The sequence below is a fragment of the Brachyhypopomus gauderio genome, unplaced genomic scaffold (assembly GCF_052324685.1).
Source record: "Brachyhypopomus gauderio isolate BG-103 unplaced genomic scaffold, BGAUD_0.2 sc208, whole genome shotgun sequence".
In the NCBI taxonomy this organism is placed as follows: domain Eukaryota; kingdom Metazoa; phylum Chordata; class Actinopteri; order Gymnotiformes; family Hypopomidae; genus Brachyhypopomus; species Brachyhypopomus gauderio.
The window spans coordinates 52585-66761 of NW_027507029.1; positions in this window are offsets into that span (position 1 = coordinate 52585).

Sequence of the window (14177 nt, forward strand, 5' to 3'; positions counted from 1 at the left end):
AAGCAAATACAAGACAATGGCTGTGTTTTAAATAGCCTACTACATACTAGCCCCAAATCAGTATGCCACATGCAGTATGCGACCAGGATCAGCTGACATACTACTCTGGCCATATATTCAAGTACATGACCAGAGGTATTTATGGTGTACTGTATGCCATAATGCAATTCCAGATCATCTCTGATGAGTGGGCAGAGCCTTAATATGTTCATGTGACATCGTAGTATGGTTACTCTTTATTGCATACTTATTGCATATATTGCATACTACTATGTGGACCTGAGTGCAGTAAACAGTATGTAACAAGCTATTTGGAAGGAATACATAAACAAATGGCAAATGCTCACTGGAGATCTCTGGAGAAAGAGGAACATTTTTTATTTCAGTGAACATGTACATGAGTAGTCTGAGTTCTTCCGCACTTCCGCTCATAGATCACGGTGTTATTCCAAGTCATTTATCAGTCTTAAAAGTTACTGAAAAAGTCTCTTTTCTCAAGCAGAATATGAAAGTTAGTCACGGAGACGTGTGAATTGCAACGCAATTTAAGTCCCCTGAAACTAATTTGTTGAGTAAGGCAGAGGCTAAAGCTCCCGTCTGGTCTCACTCAGTGTCTCCTTGTCAGGTGAGCTGAGAGTTGAGAGCAGTCTTCCCATTTACAGCCAAATGCTTCCCCCATATTTCCTTACAAAGCATTTTCATCCTCTGATTAATAGACCAGAGAGGGGGGGAATCAGTTCTAATTAGTGAAGAAAATCTATTATCAGCTCCTCAGGATAATTTGCTCTGACTGCGCGAGCTATTACGAGTAACGGGGGTGAGGGTGCAACTGTGCTTACCTACGATGCAGGGTTGTATTTTAATTAGCTGTTGCTTTACAAGTCACAAAGAGAGACCCGTCTTTTTCACAGTCCATGATTCCAAATGGTTTAAAAGCAAGACTGCCCTTTGAAATAACCACCCCAATCAAAACGCAAACATGGAACAGGGCACATGGAGTATTAATACTGCGCTCTTCAGTTTGAGCAACATGCCCATGTAATGAGAGTGGAGTATGATATGATGCACGCCCTCTCTCTCTCTCTCTCTCTCTCTCTCTCTCTCTCTCTCTCTCTCTCTCTCTCTCTCTCTCTCTCTCTCTCTCTCTCTCTCTCTCTGCATTTGTGGGTGTGGGTGTGTGTGAACTGTATTGTGGAGCTTGTGTGTAATGAAGACAATTTGCCCAGGAACAGATGGTGACTGTTGATGCTCTGGTTGACAGGTAGCATGTTGTCAATGCTTGGTGTTGTTATCATACAGAGAACAGCAGCTTTGAGTCTTAATTGGGACCCAGAAGGATTTTGCCTCAGAGCTGGGCGTTGAGAGAAAGGGAAAGAGAGGGAAAAAGAGAGACAGGAGAGAGAAAGAGAGAGGTAGAGTGAGAGAGATGGAGAGAGAGAGGATCTGGGAGTGGGTGAAAGAGAGAGAAGTTCAAACAGGAGACAAGCTTGAGTCTGTATTAAAGCGAAACACATCAAAAACTCACCAGCTGGCCCATGCATTCCTGAAAAGAGGTGCGGACAGAAAGGAGTTTTTTCCTCCTCTTCATCTTGAGTGCAGTGTTCACATATGAGGAACCAGCAACGTGGTGATAAAAATAGACGCTCTGTATGGGTTTTATATATATTTATATATTTAAATATTTTATATATACTTACTTTGCAGTGGCACTGCGTGACTAATGTCACATCAAAGTTCTCCCCAACTAATACCCCAAACCTTGCCATTTGCATGTGAATATTAAGGACTCTACTTTGCTGGGGTTTTTTCCCCCCTTATTTTTTCCACCTGCAAACACCTCAAGGAGTCAGAGGTTGCCGTGGAGATGGAGTGATGGAGATGGTAGCGCTAAAGAGCACTACAGCCTCTCTCCAGTGCAGAGGGCTTCATTGACCATTCCTCTCGTTCATTACACTCAGCGCTATGGAGAGAGGCATCATTAATTGGAATTTACATTTGTGACTCAGATCTAGCGCTAATCCCTGCCACGGCTCAGGGAAAAAAACAGGGCTCAGATGGGTTAAAAGGGAATTGCGATGCCTTGAAGGTCTCCGAAGGACTTCATTCAACTTTTAGGTTTAATCTGAAGGTGAGCAAGTTTAAGATTGCATACGTGAAAGCTGCCCTGTCAATAATCTAGCTCATAATTACTGCATGGCCATCACAGAATATGAACTTCCTTCTAATAACTGATTTCATAATAGTCAGTCTGGTTTTGGACTCTTTCTATAAAAACGTTTTCTAAAATATAATTCTGGTACAAGTTCTGTTTGGCTCTACAACAATGTCACGCCAAGCCCAATCAGTCGCGACGTGAAATCCGTCGCGTTTCAAAACCCCTCTTAGCAGAGAGCGGCACCTCTTGAAGAAGAGGCCCAAATGGTAATGTGTCGAGGTAATGGCGACACAGAGAAGAGCAAACGGTGTGAGAATGCTGGGATCTAGCAACCAGGCCGAGTGGCCGGGGGACTCGAAACGCTAAAGAGACCAGGCGACACAGAGAAGAGCAAACGGTGTGAGAATGCTGGGATCTAGCAACCAGGCTGAGTGGCCGGGGGACTCGAAACGCTAAAGAGACCAGGCGACACAGAGAAGAGCAAACGGTGTGAGAATGCTGGGATCTAGCAACCAGGCTGAGTGGCCGGGGGACTCGAAACGCTAAAGAGACCAGGCGACACAGAGAAGAGCAAACGGTGTGAGAATGCTGGGATCTAGCAACCAGGCTGAGTGGCCGGGGGACTCGAAACGCTAAAGAGACCAGGCGACACAGAGAAGAGCAAACGGTGTGAGAATGCTGGGATCTAGCAACCAGGCTGAGTGGCCGGGGGACTCGAAACGCTAAAGAGACCAGGCGACACAGAGAAGAGCAAACGGTGTGAGAATGCTGGGATCTAGCAACCAGGCTGAGTGGCCGGGGGACTCGAAACGCTAAAGAGACCAGGCGACACAGAGAAACCAAGAGCGGGGAGTCCTTGAACGCACGCGGAATGCAGCCGCCCAAATCAAAGCGGCCTTCAAAGCAGCGATAACGGCATTACCGATAAATACCGGAGGGGGCGGGGCCGCTAATGACGGTCAGTGGCAGCACGAGCGGGATCAAAAGCTTAGGACTCCGGAAACGTGTTAGCAGCCGACCACAGGCACTGTGCAAGTCGTACAGCATCAGTCTGTGTTGTGTGCGAGTCGGCCCTCTGTGCCTGTTTGCTCCAATTTAAAGGCTGCTACGCTCTTTATGTGAGAGTTTGTGTAGACAACAAACGAGGGAATTTGTGTGTTGTAAGTAAGCACCGTCACCCGCTCCTAGCGTCTGTCTTTGGACGCTTTTTTCCCAGACAGGGAGCTTAGCTCTCAGTGATTTTCTTTTAGGAAATTGCATCATAGGAAATTGCAGCATAAATGCGCAATAAAAAACAACAACAAAAAGCGGTTCCAACAGAATGAGTAGGGCGGGTGATATGTTTGCGTGTTTATTTGGAGTGATTTATAACGGGTATGCGTAAATCCTTGTGCTTGGTTGTGCAAAGCACGTGGCCATTACCAGTGGGTGTAACAGGTGACCAGATCACACACTCCATTTGTTTTCAGAGGACATAAAGGCTGTGTACTGGATACTGCATACTGGACTCAGTATATACTGGATACTGCATACTGGTCCTCGTAGTAGTATGCAGTACAGTTTCCAGTATGCAACAAAAGCAAAGCACACTACGGGGTCACATGAACGTAGCGTTGCATGATGGGATGCAGTACACCACGAAGATAGCTCTGTTCGCGTACTGGAATATTTTGCGGAAGTAGTAGGTCATCCGGGTATGTTTCGCGTACTGGAAATTTTCATTTTAGTCACATAATGCATACGGCATACTGATTTGGGGCTCGATCAGTATGCCAGTAGTATGTAGTAGACTATTTCGAACACAGCCACAGTTTCTATGATTGTTTGGTTTGCTGATTTCTGACTGAATTGTGATACAATTCTAATCTAACTATATTATTCTTAAAATAAACAAGACGAAGCCAGCGACGTTAACCTATAACAATAGAATCTGAGCTAGGCTGTCACCAGTAATAGTGACAGTAATAGTAATAGTAATAGTTGGTAATGAAACTAAACAGAGGAAAATCTTCACTTATAATGCGAATTTGAAACTACGTGGTGATCCGGTGGCTTTAGGTCTACTTATTCAAAAGTTGCTCATTTTGTGTCTGTCCTTCATTTATCTTATAAAAAAGCACGCCAAGAAGCCTTATATTGTGAATAAACCATTCAAACATTCCTGCTGCTCATGCATTCAGAACCGGAGGACTCAAAGACAGCCCTACGAGGCTTGTGGCCTTAATGTCTCTCTCCTCCATTTGTGAGCCGTTAGGACCGAACTTCCCCGCTGATCCATATTACCCCATCTCGGACTGCCGGAGTCTTCCATGCCCCCGGCCTCTCCGCATGACTTTACTTTTGCCTTTGCCGAGGGCACAGCCCGCTAAATGAATCCATTTACAAGCAGAAGACAGCATGCTGAAATGGCCGCGTCTTTTCTCGCAAACTTCCCGCTGGTCTCAAGCCAAATAAGCAAAGACATCGCATGACCTTATTATTGAGGGGGAACGGGGCTGTTTGCTGTTTGTTTTTGCGGGCCATATGGCTCCATTAGCGGTGTAATGACCCTGAGTCCCCCGGAGCGATCCGCGCTGCCCCCAGTGGCCACTCATCCTCGCGCTCTGCTGATGGTCTTTTCCATGCTCCAATTAGCGGCTGCAAAACGTCCATTTGCTGTGTGTAAGATCGCGTGTGTTCGTCGACTTGCACAGGCCTACCTTTTGACTTCCCTTCACACTTCACCTTTGTGATTTCAGCCGCACAGAGCTCAGTTTGTTAAGCATTTTAGAAACTTTGTGACAGGGATAGGGTATGCTAGATTAACTTTTAATGCATGTAATAGGCATTAGTAATGCTGTATTAGTGCTCTTAAGGACTGTGGTAGGACATTTCGGACTCCATAACAACCTCTCCGGCCTCTTCATGTGATTACAGCATAGCCACAAAACATGATCTGATCTTAATCATTAATTAATCACTGCATGTTTAATAAGGCCAAATTACAGCGGTAATGTATTCTGCCTGCCATCAGTACTATGGGAAGGTCAGTTTTTAGTCCTTGAGTCCTCAGACTGACTTCAGACAGAAACAGAGTGTGTACTAGAATATGCATTTTATCTAAAAAAAAAAAAACCCTGAAGGATAGGCTCTGACAGTAAAGTAGAAAAACATTTCTCTCAGAGTCATAATCCTCTGTGTGCGTTTGTGTGTGTGTGTTTTGATTGAGTGTGACTCACCTGTGGGCTTGTTTTATAAAGTGGAGTGTGGACTCCTATCTGGCGCTTGAGTGTGGACTGCAGGTTAATGATGGGGAAGCCGGGCACTCCGGAGCACGGGTTTAATGCCTGTTATTAGAAAACATCTCACCACCAACTCATGGGAAGTCAACCCAAACTTCTCATTAACAACAACACTGACCTGCCAATCTCTCCACGCTGCTATTGTTAGCTGGGCTTCAAAACGACAAAAGAGTTTACAGCACAAAAAGAAACGCTGCACAATGCATAAAAGATGCCATTTTTCTATGTGGTATTTCAATTAATTGAATCTTTAAATGGTAACTGTGACGTTAATGTTCTATTGTTTTTAATATGGGGAAAGGAAAGTATAAAAACAAGCTAATATTTCATACAGAGAATGAACTATCAGTGATTTAAATGAACTATCAGTGATTTAAATGAAATAATCTGTGCTCTATGCAAGACAGCAAAATTAAATCAGATATGATTTGAATTTCATCTAAAGGGATCCTTTTGTAACGAAGGCATAGACAAAATTGTCAAACACTTGTAATTGCTGTAAATTAAGGACTTTGTTCAGGAATATATTACAGGAATTGTGGCAGTCAAAGACTAATGAAATCCATTCAAAACCAGAAGTTCAGTGCCTGTTCTCACTTGGGTTAAAAGCTTAGTCACATGCTTTTACTTCATTCATTTACTTTCTGAAACTTTACCACTGACAACAAAGCATGACTAGGCAAAAGCAAACGATTACCACTTTAAGAAAACCTACAACATGGCGAATATCCAGATTATACTCTGGCACGTTCATTAAAAAAAAGTATCATGTTCAGTATTATAGGTATTTGCATTGGTCTGTATGTTCTGTATTCGAAGCAGACCTTAAACAGCTGATAAAATCCCTACTACACTGCACAACACATTGGCAACATTTTGCCCTTCATTATCAGATCCCTATGTCTTTGAATTACACGTTAAAACATGCCGAGTATCAGATTATACGAACCTTATTACATTTTCTGCTATCAAGTCCGTGTTAGGCATAATGTTCCCGTGCTAACCCACGAAGATTATAAAGGCCTGCCGCACCTCTCTGTGCAGTGCTCCATAAAAACCCTGCCAGCGTGACAATTATTGCCGACGTGAAGTTGAGTTGGTAAGGCGTGCGGAGGGGCCGTAATGCAGTTACAGTGGACCCTTAATCGAGGTAATGGGAGTCTGATTGGGCTGCTTTGTTAGGCTGCGGTGAGTGTGTGTGATGACCTGTGATTATCCAGGCAGTGTGTTGACAGGAAGGAGACCCCCTACCCAGAGACAGCAGGCAGGGAAGCCCACCACATCATTACAGTGAGTTGTTTTGTCATGGAGGTAGAGCTAGGCTCTCATTAGAGCCGGGTTCTGTTCTTACTGCTCTCTTATGGTGCACTGTTCTCTCTCTCTCTCTCTCTCTCCTCACTTCATGAACTGCTGAACTGTGTGAGCTCTTTAGCTCTGAGTGCAACCTCACATGTCCCCTTTCTCTTTCTCTCTTGGACACACGCACGCACGCACAAACACGCATGCATTGCGTTACTACACAATTTATACAATAGCTGTACAGTTAGCCCTACAATCTAAAACACTTGAGGTGATATTTAGCCACGGTTTGTCCTTGAATTAACCTCTTGCAGTTGTTCACATTCATGTCTCCCCCTCTTTGCTGGCCCTGTTTAGAGCCCCAGCTGCTGCTCAGTAGGGTCCATCTGCACACCAGACACCAGTCAGACTGACAGATGTCTTCGGCATTGTTAAGGTGCTGACAGCGTCAGGCGTTGGTCGGAGCATGCGGACACTGCTGCACTCTCCACAGCTACGAGCCCCTGCGCTGCCAGACTTCATTTCCCAGAGGCACGCACTGTGATGTAGGGCTGTCACTCAAACCACTTCCTGGCATGAGAGCGCCCCACGTCCAATCGGAATCCACTCTGTGCCAAACCAGACCGATGGTCAGTTTGTGGACAGATGTGCTATATGAGCAAAATTGGGTCCAGAGATCTGGTCTTCTGGAACTCGGGGCCAGGGGATGGGAGATGTTGATGTCCAGCGTGGCGTCTGGGTGTACTGGGTATGGGGAAAGGCTTAGCGCTCGAGCGGGGCCCTTTCTGCGGGCCTCCTGCTGGGTCTGGTAGCATGCCGGGGAGGCCGGGAGGGCCGTCCCTCTGACAGGCGCCCGGCCCTGGCCCGCTGCTGGCCCACTGATGGAGAGTGGCCGACCAGCTGCTGTTTCATGCTAGATTAGCCCTCCTGTGGTCAATTTGCTTTTCCTAATGTCAGCTCCCCTCTGCTGTCGCCTAGCAACTGCCGCTGCAGCCAAGAGGCCTAGCCATGCATACAGAATTCCACCTGCTGGTTGTGAAGGAGGAGTGGGGGGTGTGTGTATGTGCATGTGTGTGTATGTGTGTGTGCTTTTGTGCTTGTGTTTGTGGGCACAGTGCTTGTGTGATCGGCTTCCAAATGATCCAAATACCTGCTTTCTACAAGCATACTAAGGTAGCCTTCTATGAAAAAACGATGGAGTGAAAAAGGAAGTGACACACCTCTACTGTCCTGCAGCACCTCTACTGTCCTGCAGCACCTCTACTGTCCTGCAGCGCCCACCTCTACTGTCCTGCAGCACCTCTACTGTCCTGCAGCACCCACCTCTACTGTCCTGCAGCGCCTCTACTGTCCTGCTGCGCCTCTACTGTCCTGCAGCGCCCACCTCTACTGTCCTGCAGCACCCACCTCTACTGTCCTGCAGTGCCTCTACTGTCCTGCAGCGCCCACCTCTACTGTCCTGTAGCACCCGCCTCTACTGTCCTGTAGCTCCTCTACTGTCCTGCAGTGCCTCTACTGTCCTGTAGCCCCCGCCTCTACTGTCCTGCAGCGCTCGCCTCTACTGTCCTGTAGCTCCTCTACTGTCCTGCAGTGCCTCTACTGTCCTGTAGCACCCGCCTCTACTGTCCTGCAGTGCCCGCCTCTACTGTCCTGTAGCACCCGCCTCTACTGTCCTGCAGCGCTCGCCTCTACTGTGCTGTAGCACCCGCCTCTACTGTCCTGCAGCGCCCGCCTCTACTGTCCTGTAGCACCCGCCTCTACTGTCCTGCAGCGCCCGCCTCTACTGTCCTGCAGCACCTACCTCTACTGTCCTGCAGCACCCACCTCTACTGTCCTGCAGCACCTCTACTGTCCTGCAGCGCCCGCCTCTACTGTCCTGCAGTGCCCGCCTCTACTGTCCTGCAGCGCCCACCTCTACTGTCCTGCAGCACCTACCTCTACTGTCCTGCAGCGCCTACCTCTACTGTCCTGCAGCGCCCACCTCTACTGTCCTGCAGCACCCACCTCTACTGTCCTGCGGCACCTCTACTGTCCTGCAGCGCCCACCTCTACCTCTACACCTCTACTCTACTGTCTCTGTGGCTGCATGCCAGGTTCTTGCACTCCCTCTCCAGCTCTTAAGAAGTGACCTGCTATATATGTTAGAGGGTAAGGTGATGTATCTCCCCCCAGGAGATATATATATATATGTGTGTGTGTGTGTGTGTGTGTGTGTGTGTGTGTGTGCTTGTGCAGTTAGTTCCTCTTCTCTTGGTGTGACATAGGGCGAGTGTGTGTAGTTCCTCAGTGCAGTATTGTGTGTGTGTGTGTGTGTGTGTGTGTATGTGTGTGTGTGTGCAGCTCCTGTCGGTGTGGCGTAGGGCGTGTGTGTGTGTGTATGTGTGTGTGTGAGAAGAGGAGAGCAGCGCTGTTTGATTACATTTGCAAGGCATGAGAGCCGTTGAAGGTCAGAGAGTCGGACGCCACTCGGACGATTCAGCATGCGGCCGCCGTCGTTCTGGACGCAAGGGCGGTCCGCTCCTCCGTGGTGGTGTGAGAACCCCGGCTACCCACCGCTGCCCAGGGTCCAGCCTGGGGTGATTTAGGTCGTTAGTTAATCACGGCAGCACGGCGGACCGACCCCTGGCCTGATGAATGGAGCGGAGGTGGACTTTAAAAACAGCCCCGAATCTTCATCTTATACACAATGTGAGACATAAAATCTTCACATCAGAAACAGAAAAAACACTGTAAAAAGCTGTAAACACAGCATCATGGAATAGACCCTTGCTGCTACTGTGAACTGTTTTAGTAATCAGGGTGGTGTTCTTAGTTCAGGAGCCACTTTTAATTCGAGTGGTGTTATTAATTCATGGCCCATATCAAAGTTCCATGCATTGCTGGATGAGGTCAAGATTCCAACGTTCCCCTAAAGGTTCTAATGGAGCAGTGGTGTCTGATAAGGGAGACCCGACACTACATGACAACATCCTGTATTAAGAGGGCGGCTCACACCTGCGGCCCCACGTGCCCCAACCGTGGGCCCCACGCACGCAGACCTGCATGGCAGAGGGCCTCCAGCTCCTCCCTCTCCCCCATTCCAGCTCCTCCCTCTCCCCCACTCCAGCCCCCCCCCTCTCCCCCACTCCAGCCCCTCCCTCTCACCCCACTCCAGCCCCTCCCTCTCCCCCACTCCAGCCCCTCCAGCCCCTCCAGCCCCCCCCTCTCCCCCACTCCAGCCCCCCCCTCTCCCCCACTCCAGCTCCTCCCTCTCCCCCATTCCAGCTCCTCCCTCTCCCCCACTCCAGCCTCCCCTCTCCCCCACTCCAGCCCCTCCCTCTCCCCCACTCCAGCCCCTCCAGCCCCTCCCTCTTCCCCACTCCAGCCCCTCCCTCTTCCCCACTCCAGCCCCCCCCTCTCCCCCACTCCAGCCCCCCCCCCTCTTCCCCACTCCAAACCCTCCCTCTCCCCCACTCCAGCCCCTCCAGCCCCTCCCTCTCCCCCCTCCAGCCCCCCCCTCTCCCCCACTCCAGCCCCTCCCTCTCCCCCACTCCAGCCCCTCCAGCCCCTCCCTCTCCCCCACTCCAGCCCCCCCTCTCCCCCACTCCAGCCCCCCCCTCTCCCCCACTCCAGCCCCTCCCTCTCCCCCACTCCAGCCCCTCCAGCCCCTCCCTCTCCCCCCCTCCAGCCCCCCCCCTCTCCCCCACTCCAGCCCCTCCCTCTCCCCCACTCCAGCCCCTCCCTCTCCCCCACTCCACCGGTGCCGAGTGGCTTGTTGACTCAGCGGTGCTGGTCTGATCACTCTGCTCCAGGTGCCTCCTCCACTGCAATTAGCTCCATCCAGAGACACTCTGTGGGACTCCTAGTGCTGCTGATCCTGGGCCTGGAGTTCAGGCCCCGCCTTCCCTGAACTGGAGCTGGAGGCTCCGCCCATGGTGAGAGCACAGCAGCCCCGGACACGTGTGACTTCTGTGAGGTTCATAGGGAGAAATTATGAAATAACCAGCGTGCATCCAAGCAAACCAAATGCCGACGGACAAAGTGAGATGAAAAAAAGTGAACTTCTTCAGCGCATCATGGTGTATGTAACTCATGGGTACATAACCTCAGTCTCACAGTCAAAGTCACATTTAAATGGCGTTCTGGAACTCCAAAGGCTGTGTTGAAACCAGCAAGTACGTGTGATGAAGTATAAGGAAACTTATGTGAGGTAGTCAAGGTGCTTTCTAATAAAAGTAGCCCAGCTGACAAGCTGCCTGGGTGAGAAATGTGACTGTCAGTTCACATTCAGTAGGGGTGTGTGTGTGTGTGTGTGTGTGTGTGTGTGTGTGTGTGTGTGTGTGTGTGTGTGTGTGTGTTGATACATTTTGATAAGAGGTGAACATGAGGTGAGCTGGTGTTGACCCAGAAAGGAAGTGGTGCGTGTGGGCAGGACAGCCATGACAGAGAGAGAGAACTGAAGGAGAGGAGAGAGAGTGTGCCCACCCAGTCTCAGCTAGCCTGCTTTCATAAGTGTGGTGTGTGTGTGTGTGTGTGTGTGTGCTCATCTGAAAGGTGAACTCTTCGTCCAGTGCTTCACTGGTCTGTGTCCAAGATCTCATGCAATCTCATACAATCTCATATTATCTTGTGCAATCCCATGAGAGAAAAAAAATCACCATCCCTTCACCTACTCTGCTCGTGTGATTCCAGGATCAGTTCACTTCTGCTTTAGATTGAACCCCCACATGCTGCTTCCTGCCCTTATTCGAGCTCTGAAATGAGCCTAAACACGGGCGGTGAGGCGTTAGTGATGGCAGAAGGGAGATCTTCCTAACACCGCTCCAGCCACAACATGGGCCCTGCCGCTCTGTTGACCAGCAGCTTCACACCGCACAGCTGGAATCTCAGGCTGATGTTTTATTGAATCGTCGCTCCCGGCTCGCGCTTGGGTTTTTCTGCCTGCAGTAGATTTAGACAGCTGATGCCATTTTGGGTTCTCGCCAACAGGTTGTGCGTTTACAGTTCTCTCAGCTGGACAGAGGACAAGCTTGCAATCTTGCAATGTTGACGGGCATGAGAAACTACAAATGCACGTACGGCTGTGTGTGTGTGTGTGTGTGTGTGTGTGTACCTATACTTTCCACATTCCTACACAATATTTCAAAAACTGGATGTTCTGTAAATTGAGAGTAAGGTTTTTCAACAACCTTAAGCCGTACTGCATATCTTTGAAATTTGTTTTGCATAAATCATATCCCGAGTTCCTTTTGCCATGCAGACATGTGGCCTTTGTGTTTGTGCACCATCGCTGTGGTAAGCACACATGCAGCTCTTGGTCTTGCTAATGCCACATTACGGCTTTGAAGGTTTGTTAAATCCTGCCTACAGGGTGACCATCTTAAAAAAAAAACATGCACTCAAACAAACGCTTAATCAGCAGTCCTGATGAGCACACGCCTCTTACCTGTTCTCACCTTCCTCATTCAGCACGGGTCAGCCGAGGGACGATCAGATGTTGCATAGAATGTACTTTTATTTATTTATTTATTATGGTCATTGGACGTTTCCCAGTACAACAGACACAGTGCTGTTCTCCTACCGTGCAGTAGTGACATGGGCGAGGTTCTCCATCAGCCTCTCTCTCTCCTTCATGGCGTATAAAACCTATTAGCGTGTTCTGCCAGCTGTGGAATATTGTCAGCTGACTTGCTGATCTTGGACAAGGCTGCAAAGAAATGGACCGTGCGGGTGTGTCGTTGGCTGGGCATGTTGCTTAGCGATGGAGAAAAGGACAGCACGTGGCACAACTGGAATTCAAACCCGAAACCGCCCCGCGGCCGAGCTAAGCCTGGTTAAGTGACGATTTGGACCGCAGCCACTCGGGAGTCCATTTTCCTGGGCTGCTGAACTGTTTGTATAATGTGTGACTCAGATGTGGACGGTGAAAAGCAGGTCTGTGGTTGGTGCCAGTGGCCTCAGCAACTACTGTGAGTGGTTTTGTGTGACAGAAGACGGAAACCTCGGCCCCGGGTCTCACTGTGTGTGCCTGGAATGCAGAGCAAGGATTCTGGGGCCTTTGAATGGAGGTTTGGCCCAGAGACTTCACTGTCATCTGTGACAGATGGCAGAAAACAGCGAGTGCTGAGGAGAGATATTCAAATCTGATCTTGAAGAAGTTGCTGGCGAAAGAGACAGAGGGAGAGAGACAGGCAGCGAGGGAGAGGGTTTGTAAGATACGGATTTGATTGACAGAACTAAAATAAACCTGTTCTTTTGTAGTGTAGTTGTTTAGTTAAATTGTTGCTAGGGGTAGAAAAAAATGATTTCTGTAACGCTGAATATCAGAAAATGTAAATATTGAAGTCCTGGGCATAAACAGGCAAGACTTATCTCAGCTGCTTCTTCAAGGGTTAGCACTTCTGAGTAAAACAGACGGTGAAACTGAAAGAAAGTCTATAATCAAGCACATAAAAGATAGATAGATAGATAGATAGATAGATAGATAGATAGATAGATAGATAGATAGATAGATAGATAGATAGATAGATAGATAGATAGATAGAGAGGGTGTTTCTGTTTGTGTTTGTTAGTGAGAGAGAGAGAAAGAGAGTGTGTTTGTGTGTGTGTTTGTGTTTGTTAGTGAGTGAGAGAGAGAGTGTGAGACATAGATAGTGACTGTGCATAGACTCAGTGCCAGCAGAGGAGCTGTGGAGGCACCGGGCATCCACTCCATCTGTGTGTGTGTGTGTGTGTGTGTGTGTGTGTGAGAGAGAGAGAGAGAGAGAGAGAGAGAGAGAGAGAGAGAGAGAGAGAGAGAGAGTCAGTGTGAGTCTGTAAGTGTGTGAGTGTACGGGTGTGTGTGTGTGTGTGAGTCTGCCAGTTGCATGCGTGTGTACATGCGTGCGTGCATGCTCACCCACCCAGGATGACATTTTTGGGCCCCCCCCTGCCCCTCTGGAGTCTCCCCCCCCCCCTCCTCAGACCAGTGTGTGACACTCAGTGCAGCTCGTGAGCCAGATGGGGATGAGGCTATGGGCGGGCGTCGTGGCGACGCGCAGAATTGCGGCAACAGGACGAGCGGCTGTTTTTTTCCCCCAGTAGAGTCTGGAGTGTATGCCGCATGTTTCGACTAAGCTGTGAGAAGATCATCATTACTACTCTTCAAAAGTCTGAACAGTGGTGATTGATTATAGGGATTATTGACAATCACAAACTATCAAGGCATCAATTGTGCAACATTGTCATCTGTTCAAGTACCAATTGACTGGGCTTCACTGTGGAGATAAAACATCTCTACATATTTCATCCGTTGATGTTAAACCTCATGATGAGTGACATGATGCTTGCTCATCTCAGAACGTGACAGAATGTCAGATACGGCACACGATACTGAGTTGCGTAATAGTGTATGACACACGGCAGCATGCCAGATGTTTATATAAGACTGAAATGGTGGTTGAATGCATTACATACTTAATTTG